The sequence below is a fragment of the Schistocerca americana genome, chromosome X, assembly GCF_021461395.2.
Source record: "Schistocerca americana isolate TAMUIC-IGC-003095 chromosome X, iqSchAmer2.1, whole genome shotgun sequence".
NCBI classification, from domain to species: domain Eukaryota; kingdom Metazoa; phylum Arthropoda; class Insecta; order Orthoptera; family Acrididae; genus Schistocerca; species Schistocerca americana.
In genome coordinates, this window is record NC_060130.1 from 368,703,695 (window position 1) to 368,721,449 (window position 17,755).

The following is a 17,755-nucleotide window of genomic DNA, read 5'->3' on the forward strand; positions in this document are numbered from 1 at the left end:
TTATCATTTAGCTACAATATAGCAGGTCAGCAACTGGAAGCAGTTAATTCCGTGAATTATCTGGGAGTAGGCATTAGGAGTGATTTGAAATGGAATGACCATATAAAATTAATCGTCGGTAAAGCAGATGCCAGACTGAGATTCATTGGAAGAATCATAAGGAAATGCAGTCCGAAAACAAAGGAAGTAGGTTACAGTACACTTCTTCGCCCACTGCTTGAATACTGCTCACCGGTGTGGGATCTGTACCAGACAGGGTTGGTAGAAGAGATAGAGAAGATCCAACTGAGAGCAGCGCGCTTCGTTACAGTATCATTTAGTAATCGCGAAGCGCTACGGAGATGATAAACCCCAGTGGAAGAATCTGGAGGAGAGACGCTCAGTAGCTCGGAACGGGCTTTTGTTAAAGTTTCGAGAACATACCTTCACCGAGGAGTCAAGCAGTATATTGCTCCCTCCTACGTATATCTGACGAAGAGACGATGAGGATAAAATGAGAGAGATTAGAGCCCACACAGAGGCATACCGACTGTAGTGACGTAACAAGACTGTTACGCCACTGGAGGTAGCCGAAGGAAAGGCACGCGTGCACACACGCCGACGGGCGTCAAGTCTGGAACAGGCTACGTAATTAATACTATGAAGAAAAGTACGTAGCTGGATTAATACTTATCTTTAATCAATCATTGTGGTACATCGCTCTTGACTATACACAGGAGACTTTAATTACAATCACTGTAAGGCTAATGGCGCCTTGCTAGTTGGTAGCCATTAACTTAGCTGAAGGCTATTCTGTCTCTCGGCTAATGAGAGAGAAAGGCTTCGTACATCTAGTCGCTAGCTAGGTCGTCCGTACAACTGGGGCGAGTGCTTGTTCGTATCACGAGACCTGCCTTGTGGTGGCGCTCGGTCTGCGATTACACAGTGGCGACACGCGGGTCCGACATGTACTAAATGGACCGCGGCCGATTTAATCTACCACCTAGCAAGTGTGGTGTCTGGCGGTGACACCACACCGACAATCTTTCTCTCCACGAACAATGCGAGACTGGAATAAAAGGGAGAACCGATAGAGGTACTCAAGGTACCCTCCGCCACACACCGTCAGGTGGCTTGCGGAGTATGGATGTAGATGTAGATGTAACACAAGATACAATTATCTGGTAAACATAGTTGTTATGGATATCCAAATCAATTGTTTGAAAAATAAACTAACAATTTTTATAAACATGGAATACGCGGAGTGACTGACTGTGCAAGCTTGGGTTGCAGAAACAACAAGGAGAACATCTCGGTCTTGGGATGTGAAATTGCTCCTTGGTCCAGCATGGGTGGTCCAGTCATCATCCTAGGAAGTTGGTGGTGGCCGGCCGCGGTGGTCTAGCGGTTCTAGGGGCGCAGTCCGGAACCGCGCGACTGCTACGGGCGCGGGTTCGAATCCTGCCTCGGGCATGGATGTTTGTGATGTCCTTAGGTTAATTAGGTTTAAGTAGTTCTAAGTTCTAGGGGACTGATGACCACAGTGTTCAGTCCCATAGTGCTCAGGTTCAGTCCCATAGTGCTCAGAGCCATTTGAATCATTTTAGGAAGTTGGTGGAAGTGATATGCCCTTGCCCGCAGAGAAAACAGCACATTCACAGACTATTTATCGACGTCAGATGAAAAATCAGATAAAGAAAAGGGCATCTACCATTACAGTTTTTTATATAGTATCACTGAACTGAGGGAACCGACATTCATTGCGTATTTTTAATTAGTGTTGTATAAGTTGGCCTGCTTTGAGGTGGACGTAATTTAGAGAGAGCTACTATACTAAGGGGTAAAGTACGAACGCTGTTAACACCTTTCTGTCACAAATAAAAGAAAAGGAAATTACGGAGTATTTTATTGGGTCAAAGCGTGAATATTTAGATACTCGAAGGAAAGAATATTCGGATGAAATACCTCAGGAGGAAGAGATGTTTTTGGACTGGAATAAATTATCCCAGCTTTCGAAAGCTTACAAAATTGGAAGCTTGTCGTCTTATCCGAATGGGCAAGTTAACGGAGTACTTTTCACCTAAGAACTCGGTTGCGAATGACTTCATGGAGAAATGATGTTATACGTGGAAGACGCTGGTGTCCAATAGAAGTTCTTTTGGCTTTATTGTTTTGTTGATGTGGCTGGGTTCGGTGACTGGAGGCCATGTACTATGGCATAAAACATCGACTTTGTCAGTATGCCTCTATCATTTCCATTTCTGAGCATTGTCTCTTCCTATTGTTCTTGGACCCCGGCAAGAGCCATACCGACCTGTCCATCAGTCTCTTATCCTTATGTTGTCTCTGTCATTCGTTTTTCTTCTACTAAACCTTTCAATTGAAATGAACTTTGTGGAACTTTTATTCTTGTCACACAATTTTAATTTCTTCTTCTCGTAGTGATGTAGTCAAATTAAAATAGCCAAGGTCCATTAAAGTAGGAGTGATATTTTCAGTTATGCTATCAGTCTCCATTAGCGAAACATTGCGTAAGTTGTCCACGTGTTGAGTGCTGCGCGCTTCCCGCAGTCGGTCATTACTAGGGGTGAAATGCGCCGCGAGCCCGCTGGCTACACGTGCTGCTGGAGCTCCGGAAGGCACGTGCATGATCACCACGGACGCATTTCTGCCAGGCTTAGAGTTTCAACAAATGTTAGTACTAAAACTGGGACGAAATCCTGTCATAAGATGAGTGTGAGGAGGGACTTCAAACGCCTGAAAAGTTAACCTGTGGGTCACTACCGGGTATATACTCCTATAAATATATTTGCGAATAACAGAGTATAAGGAACTTACTTACACAATTTTTACATAGATTATTTTATGAACCACTCATACTTCTCAGATGATTTGATAGTTTTTAGAAGATCAATTCGTTTACTAACATAATTACAAAACTATGCAAAACTCATTTGGAAGTTATAAGTACACTGTAAAATACTCTCAGTTGCCCGCATCTCGTGGTCGTGCGGTAGCGTTCTCGCTTCCCACGCCCGGGTTCCCGGGTTCGATTCCCGGCGGGGTCAGGGATTTTCTCTGCCTCGTGATGGCTGGGTGTTGTGTGCTGTCCTTAGGTTAGTTAGGTTTAAGTAGTTCTAAGCTCTAGGGGACTTATGACCACAGCAGTTGAGTCCCGTAGTGCTCAGAGCCATTTGAACCATTTGAACTCTCAGTTGTTGATACATCCAAACGATTACTAAAAATTAACACTTCTCGCGTTTTCTCGTGTAATGTGGCTGCTACACCTTGTCTCGTGCAAAATCGTAAGATTCTAGGTCCGGAGCCGGGTTCCGCCAGCTAGCTTAGCAACTCCTTGACGACGGTGCCCAACATTCAAGAGTAGAGTAGTAACATTCAGCCCCATCCATCAACAATATCCAGAAATGTTTCTGCATTTGTTGAGCTGAAGACTGAATTTGCACCCTCACTGACGGAGCGTGTTCTTTTGAAGCTGGTTTATGGTGAGAAAATTCACCAAAAGCCATTATTTGACAGCAACTGCTCATTACATAAGCGAGGATTTCGAAAGTAAGACTGGAATTTTATATACAACCTATTTTCTTTGTGTGGAGGCAAAAACAGGACTAAATATTAAAAGACAGATTCTTGTAGAATAAGAGAAATATGATATTACTACAGATGACTTACAAAATACTGCGTTTGTTACCAACCAGGCATCAAATATGAAACTTACTCTGTCAAGTCCTAGACTCCTATCTTGCGTTGCACATATTCTTACAGTTGTTTTACGTCACATGCTAGACGAGGAGAAGTTTTTCAGAGAGAGAGCTCCACGGGTGCTAAATCTGCTGCAGACGTGCAGAAACTTGACTGAAGATTTAAAAAGAACTGGCTTGACTAAATTACTTGAATATACAGTGAAAATGACAGTGGAGACGCAATGTAACACAGTTGTTGGCATGATCGAATCAGTTGCAAATGTAAGAGAAGAAATCAGTAGATAACTACTTCAGCGAGTGAAATACATCGCTTAGATGGCTGGAACTGAGAGTTGGTTACAGACTAGGTTGCATTTCTGTCTAAATTTCGGCAAGTTTATGAAGAGCTACAACCCAGCAACCAGCCAACTCTCTATTTTGTGCTGATACGTTACCATGAACTGTTGACCCATTACTCTGAACACACGTCAGAATCCCAGGTGAATACAGATTTGACCATCTGGTTTTTTAAGTATTGGAAAAATACGTAAAATTTAGAAACATGATCTACCACATCCATTTGAAGGAAACACATTTCCTGATAGAACGAGCAAAATCATTCGTGGCAGAGAAATAGGAAATTAGGGAAGAACATTTTATTGCGGCGTGCCTGTGGCCTAACATAAGACATTTGGAGAAAATTAGCATGTACATGATCTCCTGCATTCGCTGAAAGAATGTTCAAATGTGTGTGAAATCTTATGGGACTCAACTGCTAAGGTCATCAGTCCCTAAGTTTACACACTACTTAACCTAAATTATCCTAAGGACAAACACACACACCCATGCCCGAGCGAGGACTCGAACCTCCACCGGGACCAGTCACACAGTCCATGACTGCAGCGCCTGAGACCGCTCGGCTAATCCCGCGCAGCTGAAAGAAGGTAAGATTATTCGTAAGTTCAGACTTAGGAGCACGCCACAGAACGGAAAACATCTAGAAGTTATGGGTGCCATGACAAGTTTATTCTATTAGTCGATCACAGTTTGCAATATTGGAAACAATTTGACATTTTCTGATGATTTTCATGGGTTTGCAGCCGGGTTCCATCGTCCTGACGACAACACGATATTTCGGCGGACCATCTGGCCGCCATCTTCAGGTGAGATTGAGTGCACAATCACGCCAGAACTGAAGAGACCTCAGTGTTTTTTTTTTTTTTTACTTTATTGTTAGTTTAAAACCTGTGCAACAAGCAGGCTGTCAGCAGCACTCTACGCTGCTCTTCAGCCATAGAATACACAATGAGAAAAAACAGTAATAATACACATAAGTTACAGAACGGTGGGCAATAAAACAGTAGACACATAAAGACAAACACGGAGCCGTTCACACTCGACGATAATCCCCTCTGCAAACTGTTGATACGACGCACAAACACTGAAGATGGCGATGGCACAGGTGAACGATGGAGTGCGACGGTGAACACTAAACACTAAACACGACGACACACACGAGACACTGATGGCGATGATCTCCGGCGCGCGAAATTCCACGTAGCGTGTGCGAGTCCGGGCACCTGCCAAGAGAGGAGGAGGGGGGGGGGGTGGAAGAGGGAGAGGGGAGAGCAGAGATGCCATTGGCAGAGGAGATAGGGGGAAGGGAGGAAGGGGGAGGGGAAGCCCAGGGGAAGAGGAATGGAGGAATGGGGATGGGGGGAAAAGGAGAGAGAAGGGAGGGAGGGTGCCTAAAGGAAAGGACATAGGAAGTGCGGGAGGGAGGATCAAAGTTGATAGGAGGGGTAGATGGAGGGGAGGAGGACATCGTCAGGGAGGGGGAGCTGGCAGAAGCCACCTTGGGAGAGGGTAAGGAGGGTGGAGAGATGGAGACCGAGTGGGACGTGGGAATACAGGTGCGGCAGCGGGCGGGGGTGGGAGAGGATGGGTGAGACAAGCGGATGAGGAGGATCGAGTTTGCGGGAGGTGTACAGGATCCGTATCCTTTCAAGGAAAAGGAGGAGGTGGGGGAAGGGGATGAGATCATACAGGACCCGCGTGGGGGAGGGGAGACGGATGCGATAGGCGAGGCGGAGAGCATGGCGTTCAAGGATTTGTAGGGATTTATAAAAGGTAGGGGGAGCAGAGATCCAGGCCAGATGGGCGTAACAAAGGATAGGGCGGATGAGGGATTTATAGGTGTGGAGGATGGTGGAGGGGTCCAGACCCCACGTACGGCCGGAAAGGAGCTTGAGGAGACAGAGTCGGGAGCGTGCCTTGGCTGGGATTGTCCGGAGATGGGGAGTCCAGGAGAGGCGACGGTCGAGGGTGACGCCAAGGTACTTAAGGGTGGGAGTGAGGACGATAGGACGGCCATAGATGGTGAGATAGAAATCAAGGAGGCGGAAGGAAGGGGTGGTTTTGCCTATAATGATCGCCTGGGTTTTGGAGGGATTGACATTGAGCAACCACTGGTTGCACCAAGCGGTGAACTGGTCAAGATGGGATTGGAGAAGGGGTTGGGCGCGATGTAGGGTGGGAGCAAGGGCAAGGAAGGCGGTGTCATCGGCAAACTGGAGAAGGTGGACGGGGGGTGACGGCGGCGGCATGTCCGCCGTATACAAAAGGTACAGAAGGGGGGAGAGGACGGAGCCTTGGGGCACACCGGCGGAGGGGAAAAAGGTGTAGGAGTCTGTGTTATGGATGGTGACGTAGGAAGGACGGTGGGAGAGAAAGGAGCCGATCAGACGGACGTAGTTAATGGGAAGGGCGAACGTTTGGAGCTTGAAGAGGAGACCGAAATGCCATACACGGTCATAAGCTCGTTCGAGGTCCAGGGAGAGGAAGATTGCGGAGCGACGGGAATTAAGCTGGTCGGAAAGGAGATGAGTGAGGTGAAGGAGAAGATCGTCGGAAGAGAAGGACGGCCGAAAGCCACACTGGGTAACGGGAAGGAGGCGGTGCTGGCGGAGGTGCTGGTGGATGCGGCGGGCGAGGATAGATAAGAGACCTCAGATTCGGCGGCTCCTTTATACCGCGGGTACTGGCCGTTGCGCGTGCGAGCGAGCGTGCGTGCGTGCGTGCGTGCGTGCGTGCGAGCAACGCCTCTGTGAGGCGAAGAATTGCAGCAGCGCCAGCGGTGAAAACTGTCAAAAGCGAGGAATCACAAAATTAAAATGCAGCCGGTCGGAAACCAGACCGTTGTTGTTTTATCTGTGATAAAATAGGATTCCACGTCTTACTTAAAGGAAAACCTTTATCTCTATTAATAATACCATCAGACAGACGTATTTCAATTGATTCTTTCAATACACAATCCCAGTAACTGGAAGCCGAGGCAATAATTTGCGTCTCATTATACGACATATTATGCCCTTCATTAAGACAGTGTTCAGCAACGGCTGATTCTTCCGGCTGAAGCAGACGTGTATGCCGTTGATGTTCCACACATCGGTCTTGAACTGTACGAATAGTCTGTCCAATGTAGGTCTTTCCGCAGTGACGGGGAATCTTGTATACCCCAGGCTTCCTCAGACACAAATCATCTTTAATCGATCCAAGAAGGGATCTAGTTTTGGCCAAAGGCATAAGGACGCTTTTAATATCATATTTCCTGAGGATTCTTGAAATTTTCGAAGAAATACTTCCCACGAAGGGTAGAAAAGCAATTGATTTGGAAGTGTCCACCGTTGGTCCTCGTGGGGGTCCAAATTGAAAAGCACGAGTAATTTGGTGATCAGAATACCCATTCTACCTGAAAACAACCTTAAGGTGATCCAACTCCTGTTTCAAGCTATCGGAATCCGAAACAGCATAAGCCCTCTTGACCAGTGTGCGTAAAACTCCCAAGCATTGATGTTGTGGATGACATCTTGTGGCGTGGAGGTAGCGGTCCGTATGCGTAGATTTTCGGTATACACTGTGTCCCAAAGTCCCATTTTCTTTCTTATGTACTAAGACATCCAAAAAAGGTAATTTGCCATCTTTCTCAATTTCCATAGTAAATTTGATTCGTGGATGAAGGCAGTTAAAATGATCTAAAAATCGATGAAGGGGCTTCCATTCCATGTGGCCAAACGATGAAAATATCATCCACGTATCTCAAAAAACATGTTGGTTTAAGAGAACATGTCCTAAGTGCCATGTGCTCAAAATCTTCCATAAAGAGATTGGCGACAATAGGGGAAAGAGGACTCCCAATAGCCACACCGTCAGTTTGTTCAAAAATTGCTTCATTCTTCATTGCTAATTGGTCAGCTCTTGGATGACAAAACTAGTGAGCTGTGTCGCTATGTATTGACATCGACGTATTTTTTATTTAATGAAGCAATTTAATACGGATGCACTTTTTAAATTATATTTCATTAAATCCCTTGTATGGGAATATAAAAGATCTGATTGTTTACGCTTTAGCAAAACAGCTCGTCCAGCCTTAGATATCCTACACGCTCAGATAGGTTATATGAAACTTTGTGATCTTGAAAGATATGGATGAGTTGAGCGCCGCACCTGAAAGGCACAGATCTGACGCCCCTGCTCCTCTATCAACTTATTTCTACTACAGATTCTGTATTCCCAGGAGAGGATCTCTTCACCATCATCGTGTACTGGCTTCACTGGTAAGGATGTTAGGAGGGGGGGGGGGGGGGGAGGGTCGGCCATCTAGACAGGTCAGGACGCGGACTCTGAGGAAGCAGGAGATAGAACTGTGGCTTGTGTTAAGCTCCTTCCCACATCCCGACAGTCGCTCGTGAATGACTGGGATACCAGCTGCGAAATGGTCGTAGGGTGCACACCCGTGCTTAAGGATGGGGTATCGTCTGCAACTGCTGAAGACGTAGTGGCGACTGGCGGGTCCTCAGAGACACTCTGAAAAGCGAGTGAGCGTTGCGGCCTGGAACTGGCCGCAGCTCGCCAGCAACAGGTGGGCGGGCTGGCCAGGCCATAGCCCAGTGTCAGCATGAGATCAGCCGGACTGAAGTGGGCTGGGGATCAACGAGAGGCCAGTCCGCACGGGGTGGGCCAACCCTCACACAGCGGGTTGCGGCGGGTTGTCAGTCTGTGGCCAATGGTACTGCTCTCGAGTCCCGTGCCGCCGGCTTCGGACGGCGAGCCTATGGACGTCGGTGCAGCGCCGCAGACGTCATCGCAGATTCAGCAGCCTCTGCTGCAGAGAACTGCTCTACTCTGCCCGGACGCTTTTCAGAGCATCTCTGAGGACCCGCCAGTTGCCACTACTTCTTCAGCAGTTGCAGACGATACCCCATTCCTAATCACGGGTGTGCACCCTACGGCCACTTCGCAGCTGGTATCCCAGTCATTCACGAGCGACTGTCGGGGTGCAGGAAGGAACTTACCACAAATCACAGTTCTAGCTCTTGCTTCCTCAGAGATACCCGCGTACTGACCTGTCCAGATCTCCGACCCCCCCCCCCCCCCCCCCCCGACATCCTTACCAGTGAAGCCAGTACACGATGATGGTGAAGAGATCAAGAGATCCTCTCCTGGAAATGCAGAATCTGTAGTAGGAATAAGTTGATAGAGGAGCAGGAGCGTAATACCTGTGCCTTTCAGGTGCAGTTACAACACGCAAAGGAGGAACTAGATAGGTTGAGGAGGGTAAAAGGTGGTGGGGAATGGGAACTGCCAGTTGGCAAGAAGGCAGCTAGGAGGAGGTGGTATTCGGACAGTGATACTTTGCGTATATGCAATAGATTTAACCAACTGTCAGAGTTGAGTGGAAAGGAGCCTGTTGTAGCTGTAGGTGTAGGGATCATGCAGCAGTTAAAAGGCCTATGCCAGTTGCAAGTCTACCAGAAAGAAGAAGGTACTGCTGCTAGTTAGTTCGCACAGCAGAGGTGTGGACCAGCAGTTGCAGGAAGTGTTGGGGAGTGAGTACCAAGTCACCAGCATTGTGAAGCCTGTGCAGGGTTGGCTCAGGTGACTGACAGCATAGGAGAGTTAAGTAGGAATTTTATGGAGGAGGATGAGGTAGTGATAGTGGGTGGTGCAGGGAATAGTCTTGATTGGGACAGGGAATATGATGTAGGTGGTGACCTGGTAAAGATAGCTACTCAAACTGGTGGCACTAATGTGCATTTCGTGCAAATGTTTCAGCGTCATGATCGGCCTCATCTTAATGCCGCTGTTAGGCGCGTTAACATGGGGCTGGAGAAGGCACTGATGGCAGAGGGCATGGGTCACATTTCAGTGGTGCCAGTTGGGTCTATCACTAGGTCAGGTTTCACTAGGCATGGCCTGCACCTCAATACGTGTGGGAAGGGCAGGCTGGCAAAGCTTATCGGTGGCAGTATAGTGGGTGGTGATGGGGTCACTCATGGAAAAATTCCTGTAGTATTTGGTGTTAGAGCTGCACCTTTTTTAAATTGAAGTTACCTGACAGTTGTATCTGCTTAAAGGAAGTCCCCCTAACTAAGGAATCACCTTCAAAGGACATTATGCTTCCACGTAGAGAATGAATTAGAATACTTCATCAAAATGTAAGAGGTGTTAGGGATAAAGTTAGTGAACTGCTAATACATGTTGACTCTGAAATTCTTGGTATATCGGAGCACCACTTAAATAATTTGACAATTCAGAGGCTTCCTTTACCAGGATACAGATAAACTGGCTGTTTTTCAAGGAGTCCCTTGCGGGGTAGGGAAGTGGCCATGTATGTAAAAAACATTATTCCATTTGAGTCCACAGACGTATCACGGCACTGCTCTGAACAGATATTTGAATGTTGTGCAGGGGCAGTTGACGTAAGTGAAACCAAACTTCTAATCGTTGTTGCTTATACCAAACTTCTAATCGTTGTTGCTTATAGGTCCCCTAACTCTGACTTCAGAACATTTCTGCTCAACCTAGAGAGTGTTCTTGATTCACTTCGTAGGAAGGACCAGAAATTAGTTATATGTGGTGACTTCAATATAAATTTTGTATATGATGGCGCCAGAAAAAGGATGTTGGTAGATATCCTAAATTCATATGATCTGATGCAGTCGGTGCTTTTTCCAGCTAGGGTGCAGGAGAGAAGTAGCACAGCCATAGACAATATTTTTATTCATTCTTCATTACTAAATGTTCATTCTGTTAGTAAAAGGGTGAATGGCCTTTCAGACCATGATGCACAAATTTTAACACTAAAAGGCTTTTGTACTCAAACAAATCCCACATATAATTACAAACTATGTAGAAAAGTTAATCCAACAGCAATAAAGAGTTCTTTAAACCCCGTCAAGGAACAAGAGTGGCAGGATGTTCATAGCGTCGATAGCATAGATGCCAAATATAATGCTTTCTTCAACACATTTCTCATGGTCTTTGAGAGTTGCTTTCCATTAGAACGTTTAAATGGGGTGCTAGCAGTAAAAGGGAGCCCAGATGACTGACTAGTGGGATAAGGATATCATGTAGAACAAAGCTGGAATTATATAAAAATGTTGGAAGTAGTCACAATCAAGCTACAGTAGCTCATTACAAACAGTACTGTAAGGTGCTTAAAAATTTTATTAGGAAGGCAAAGAGTATGTGGTATGCAAATAGAATAGCTAATTCACAGGATAAAATTAAAACCATATGGTCAGTTGCGAAGGAAGTGTCTGGTCATCAGCACAAGGTCGACAATATAAAGTCAGTTCGTAGTAAAAATATTTCTGTTACACATAAATCAGATATATGAACAGTATTTAACAATCATTTTCTGAGTATTGATGGTGAAATAAATAAAAACTTAGGTTTTACAGGGAATCATATAGGTCTCTTGGAAAATGCCTTTCAGAAAGTGATGTCTGAAATCCCCTCTGTGATACAGATAAGGGTGAGATTGAGTCAATAATTAAATCACTGAAGACTAAGTTCTCTTATGGATATGATGGAGTATGGCTCTGAGCACTATGGGACTTAACATCTATGGTCATCAGTCGATTGAGCACCTAGCAGAATATTAAAGTATTGTGCGGTACATGTTAGCCCTGTATTTAGCCATAATTGTAATTTCCCTTTAGGAATGGTTAGTTTCCTGAACGATTAAAGTACTCAGTAGTAAAGCCTCTTTATAAAAAGAGAAAGGGGTTATGTAGACAATTTTAGACCTACTTCTATGTCATCAGTGTTTGCTAAGGTTATTGAAAAGGCTGTGTATTTAAGGATAATTGATCATTTTATATCACACGATTTGGTATCAAATGTACAGTTCGGCTTTAGAAGTCGTTTAACAACTGAAAATGCTATATTCTCTTTTCCCTGTGAGTTACTGGATGGCTTAAACAAAAGGTTTCGAACGATAGGCATATTTTTTGATTTAACTAAGGTGTTTGACTGTGTTGATCACAAAATATTGCTCCAGAAATTGGAGCATTACAGAATATGGAGAGTAGCTCACAGTTGGTTCACTTCTTACTTTAGCAACAGACAGCTAATGGTCATTATTCACAACGTTGGGAATGGCTGTGATATGGGGACTGAGTGGGGTACAGTCAAGTGCGGGGTGCCCCAGCGATCAGTGTTGGGGCCACTCCTGTTCCTTATTTATGTAAATGATGTTCCCTCTAGTATTACGGGTAACTCTAAAATATTTGTTTTCTGATGACACTAGCTCGGTAGTAAAGGATGAGGTGTGCAACATTGGCTTGGTTTCAAATTGTGCAATTCATGACCTAAGTTCATGGCTTGTAGAAAATAAACTAACGCTAAATCACAGTAAGACTCAGTTTTTACAGTTTCTAACACATAATTCAAAAAAACCCGACGTTCTGATTTCACAGAATGGGAATATGATTAGTTAAATTAAACAGTTCAAATTTTTGGGTGTTCAGATAAATAGTATACTGTCGTGAAAATCCCACATTATGGATCTTGTTCAAAGACTTAATGCGGCCATTATTGCTATTCGAACGGTATGTGAAGTGAGTGATCGTTCGACATGAAAATTAGTCTATTTTGCTTATTTTCATTCGCTTATGTCTTATGGTATTATATTTTGGGGTCACACTTCCCGTTCTAAAAATATATTTTTGGTTCAGAAACAGGCGGTTCGGACAATAAGTGGTGTAAGTTCACGAACCTCTTGTCGACCCCTGTTCACGAGTCAAGGTATTTTGACATTGGCCTCTTAATACACTCCTGGAAATGGACATTGACACCGGTGTGTCAGACCCACCATACTTGCTCCGGATACTGCGAGAGGGCTGTACAAGCAATGATCACACGCACGGCACAGCGGACACACCAGGAACCGCGGTGTTGGCCGTCGAATGGCGCTAGCTGCGCAGCATTTGTGCACCGCCGCCGTCAGTGTCAGCCAGTTTGCCGTGGCATACGGAGCTCCATCGCAGTCTTTAACACTGGTAGCATGCCGCGACAGCGTGGACGTGAACCGTATGTGCAGTTGACGGACTTTGAGCGAGGGCGTATAGTGGGCATGCGGGAGGCCGGATGGACGTACCGCCGAATTGCTCAACACGTGGGGCGTGAGGTCTCCACAGTACATCGATGTTGTCGCCAGTGGTCGGCGGAAGGTGCACGTGCCCGTCGACCTGGGACCGGACCGCAGCGACGCACGGATGCACGCCAAGACCGTAGGATCCTACGCAGTGCCGTAGGGGACCGCACCGCCACTTCCCAGCAAATTAGGTACACTGTTGCTCCTGGGGTATCGGCGAGGACCATTCGCAACCGTCTCCATGAAGCTGGGCTACGGTCCCGCACACCGTTAGGCCGTCTTCCGCTCACGCCCCAACATCGTGCAGCCTGCCTCCAGTGGTGTCGCGACAGGCGTGAATGGAGGGACGAATGGAGACGTGTCGTCTTCAGCGATGAGAGTCGCTTCTGCCTTGGTGCCAATGATGGTCGTTCTTATTTCAATTTCCAGGAGTGTATATATATTCCTTACTGTCATTTCTTGTTAACAATATTAGCTTATTCCCAAGAATAAGCAGCTTTCACTCAATTAATACTCGGCAGCAATCAAACCTGCATTTGGTTCGGACTTCCTTAACTCTCGTGCAGAAAGGTGTGCAGTATACTGCTGCATCCATTTTCACTAAGCTACCACTAGAATTCAAAAATCTTAGCCGTAATCCACTAGCTTTCAAATCGAATCTGAAGAGTTTCTTCATGGGGCTTTCCTTCTGTTCAGTCGAAGAGTTCCTTGAAAAACTAAGCTGATTATTGTATTGTTAATTACGTTTACTTAAACTTATGGCTATACTTTTTTCTGGTTCATAATCATTTTATTTTTATATGTTATTACTTTACTGTTGTAATTTCATGTACTGACACGTTCCATGACCTTGGAGATTTGCTCCTCAATTTGGTCCTACGTAACTTCACGTGTAAATAAAATAAAATAGGTTTGGGGAAGGAGTGGGGTGGGGGTGGGGGAGGAATGCAGTTTTGTTCGCCACAGGCACCACGCTGAGTGTGTCAATTCCTAATTCATAGCTTGGCACCAGACATTCCAAATGAGGCAGCTTCACAACCACCCTGGCTGTCAACCAATACCGATACGCCCTCTTTGGCTGCCGCAGGCAGTGCCGCTCTCAAAGTGTATACGAGGCTGCTCAGTTGAGCGCGCGATGCCGATGAGTGCGGACAACGGAACGCGCGCGTCCTAGCCAGCCGGCTCGGTCGCGCCGGGGCCGGCCGCTGGCCGGTCGGTGGGACCTGCCCCGCCGGCCGCTCCCCACAGGATGGATACAACGGCGACGACCCCTGCAGCGACAACGGATTCTGACAGGCAACACAATGAGGACAGGACCACGACGAGCGATACGCGAATGCAGAGCGGAGGACAACGTACGTCGAACCCCTATGACGAGAGGCATCAGCTAACACAGAACGATCAGCAACAACGGGAACTAAGACGTGAAATACAACACATGATTCTGCGAAGTCAGGAAGTATACGACAACCGCACTAGTACAGTTCCTCCTTCACAGCCTGAAGAACAAGTAGACGACGTGGAACAATTTTCTCCACCAGAAGACGACGACGAAATGGAGGGAGTCTCCTCCGAAGAAGTTTGGACCGTGCAGCCCACCAACGGAGAGGGCGCTTTTATACTAGTTCGCCAAAGAAAACGACTCAAAGCTTCTCCTAAGTAGTACAACTCTCGGAAGGGACAACGTCCAGAAGAACTGAAAACTTCCAACCGTTATGCGGCTATTGCGACGGAAGATACTACAGATGCTCCAGAACGTATGGACCAGACGAGTGATGTCAATCTCGAAGCAGATAAAGAGGGGACAGATGGCTCTGGCCGGAACTTACTACGCAAAGTCCCGTCTGTTACTATTTACCATACCAAGAACTACATGGAACTCAACAAGGCGCTGAAAGCGAATGTTGACGGCAGTCTTAAGGCCATCTACCAACGAGACAGGATCAAATATCACTTTGACTCCTATGAAGATCAACGGCTGGCCATCAATTTCTTTGTGTCGAATGATATCCACTTTTTTACACATCAGGCCGCGGAGGACAAGGACCTCAAAGTGGTTGTCAAACGTCTACCTGCCGAAGTTACGGAGGAAGAACTGAAAGACGCACTGATAGAGAAGGGTTTCCCTGTCATCAACGTCCACCAGTTTAAAAATCGAGACGACAACACGAAGGAATTACGACCTCAAGATGCTTACTGTGTCACGTTGCCAGCCCAAAAGGAAAACTACAAGATTTACGACATCAAATACCTTCTATATACTAAAGTCGTCATTGAAACCTACAACAGACAAGAAGGACCTGTCCAATGTCGCCACTGCCAGCGCTTCGAACATACGGCTAATTATTGCAGCTTGCCTGCTCGCTGCGTTCGATGTGGAGGGCAACACCGATCTTCAGCATGTACTCATCCCCGAAGGGCTCCGCCGAAATGTGCTAACTGTGAAAAGGACCATCCTGCCACATGGCGTGGCTGCCAGAAGTACCAGGAACTTCTCAGGAAATACAGACAACGGTCTTCCCGGCAGCCCTCTCAACGGAGGACTCGTGTAATACGGAACTCCAACCTGACGCCACACCCTCCGCCCCACCGTCAGCAAACGCCACAAGAACAGCCGGCGGCGAGTAGCGAAATTGCCCCACTGGTTTGTGATCATTAGACAAACACTACCTGTCATTTTCAAAGTCGCCGCCTTTCTTGTACCAGTTCTGCACCATTGGGTCCATTCTTCACTTTATATAAACACTTTGTCTAGTCTCCGTATTAAATGAAACAGCACACCTGTAAGCCACTCCATTGTTTATTTAAGCTAATTTATGACTCTAATGTAAACGAATTGCTCACGTGTGCTTTTAAGTTATATTTACGTAAGTTTAAATTATGATCAGATTATTTTAGCATTGTTTTAGTTAAAATAATTTATGATCCATACTGGGTGCCTTCCCCCATCCCTCCTCCTCTCCAAGTAATCTATACAGTATACACTGGAAATTCAAAGTGGTATTATCTTATTGACTGAATTACTATAATGTGACGCCGTGGCTGCTCATGCACTTCAAAATTGGCACTCCAACGCATGGCCACAGTACATTGCTATTTAATGTTTTGGGGCAATTTGTTACAGTTTTGAAGCAATTTGTTACAATTTTTAGTTGATTTTCTACCAATATTACAAATACCCACTACTTTCAACTAGTTTTCAATATCGTTTTTCACAGACACGTGTATATTATCCTAAATACGGGACCTTTACCGTTAAAAGTTACTTAAATAAATACTCTTGAAATGTATCAAGTCTGTTTATGTAGGAATGTGTCAGTGTAAGGAACTTGTTTTTGCTTTATTAGCGGGTTGAAGATAGTTTTTGACACACTGTCACTTCACTATCAGGCCACCTAAGAGGGGTCTGACGCCATGACATTACTGTGGACTCGTACAAAAAAAATCACCACACGTTTAAAAGCTGTATCCCTCACCGTCTGTCAAACTCCCATCACTGCCATGTATCATAGTAGGACTGGAGCGCGAGAGGAATGCACGTTATAATGAACAAACAAAATGTCGGAAGGCCCCTCCCATAGCCCACCACCACTCACACTATTATGGCCCAGCGTCACATTCACAGTCACTACTGTACTGCATGCTCCAGTGTTTTGTGATCATGGTGACCTCACATCTAAGGAGGAAACGCCATAATTGACCAGTAGTGCCATTCCTGAGATCACAAAGATGGTCCACCGCCACATTGAGTATGCAGTAAACACAATGCAGTAATGAAGCTGTGTGCAGGAGCCCACTGCTCTAGACACTGTGTCTAGACGGTCTTAAACACACACTAAGAATTTTATAATTGCAACATTTCCATAAATGAGGTGTTATTAACATTCCATCATTATAACAAATTTTTTGTAGCAAGACCAGTACAGTTATCATTTTTACATCAGTTGTGCAATATACTAAAACTTGTCATTCTCTGATGGCAGGCCGATTGCAGGCAGTTGTGTGCCACACGGTGTATGTTGTCACTTCCTCTCGCGTACAGAAAGAGGCTGTCTACATCTAAATCTACCTAACTACTCCGCAGTTCACACTGAAGTGCCTGGTAGAGGGTTCACACTATTTCTCTGCCACTCCACTTTCAAACAGCGCCAGAAAAACGAATAATTAAACCTTTCCATGTGAGCTCTGATTTCTCTTATTTCATTAAAGTCATCATTTCTCCCTGTGTATGTGAGCGTCGACAAAATATTTTAGGGTTGGGACGAGAATAGTGGAGACTGACTATTCACGAAAAGATCTTGTCGCAACGGACATTGCCTTTGTTTTAATGAGTACACACCAAATAACATCTCGTATCCGTGACACTCTCTCACCTATTACACGATAATACGAAACGAGCTGCCCTCGTTTGATTCTTTTTCTATGTCCTCCATCAATCCTATCTGGTAAGGATCCTGTACCACACAGCAATACTCTAGCAGAGGACGGACAAGCGTAGTTTAGGCAGTGTTCTGCCAATAAAACAAAGTCTCTGGTTCGCCTTCTGCGCAGCATTATATGTGATTGTTCCAGTTTAAGTTATTGGTAATTGTTATCCCTAGATATTTAATAGAACTGACAACGTTTGGAGTCG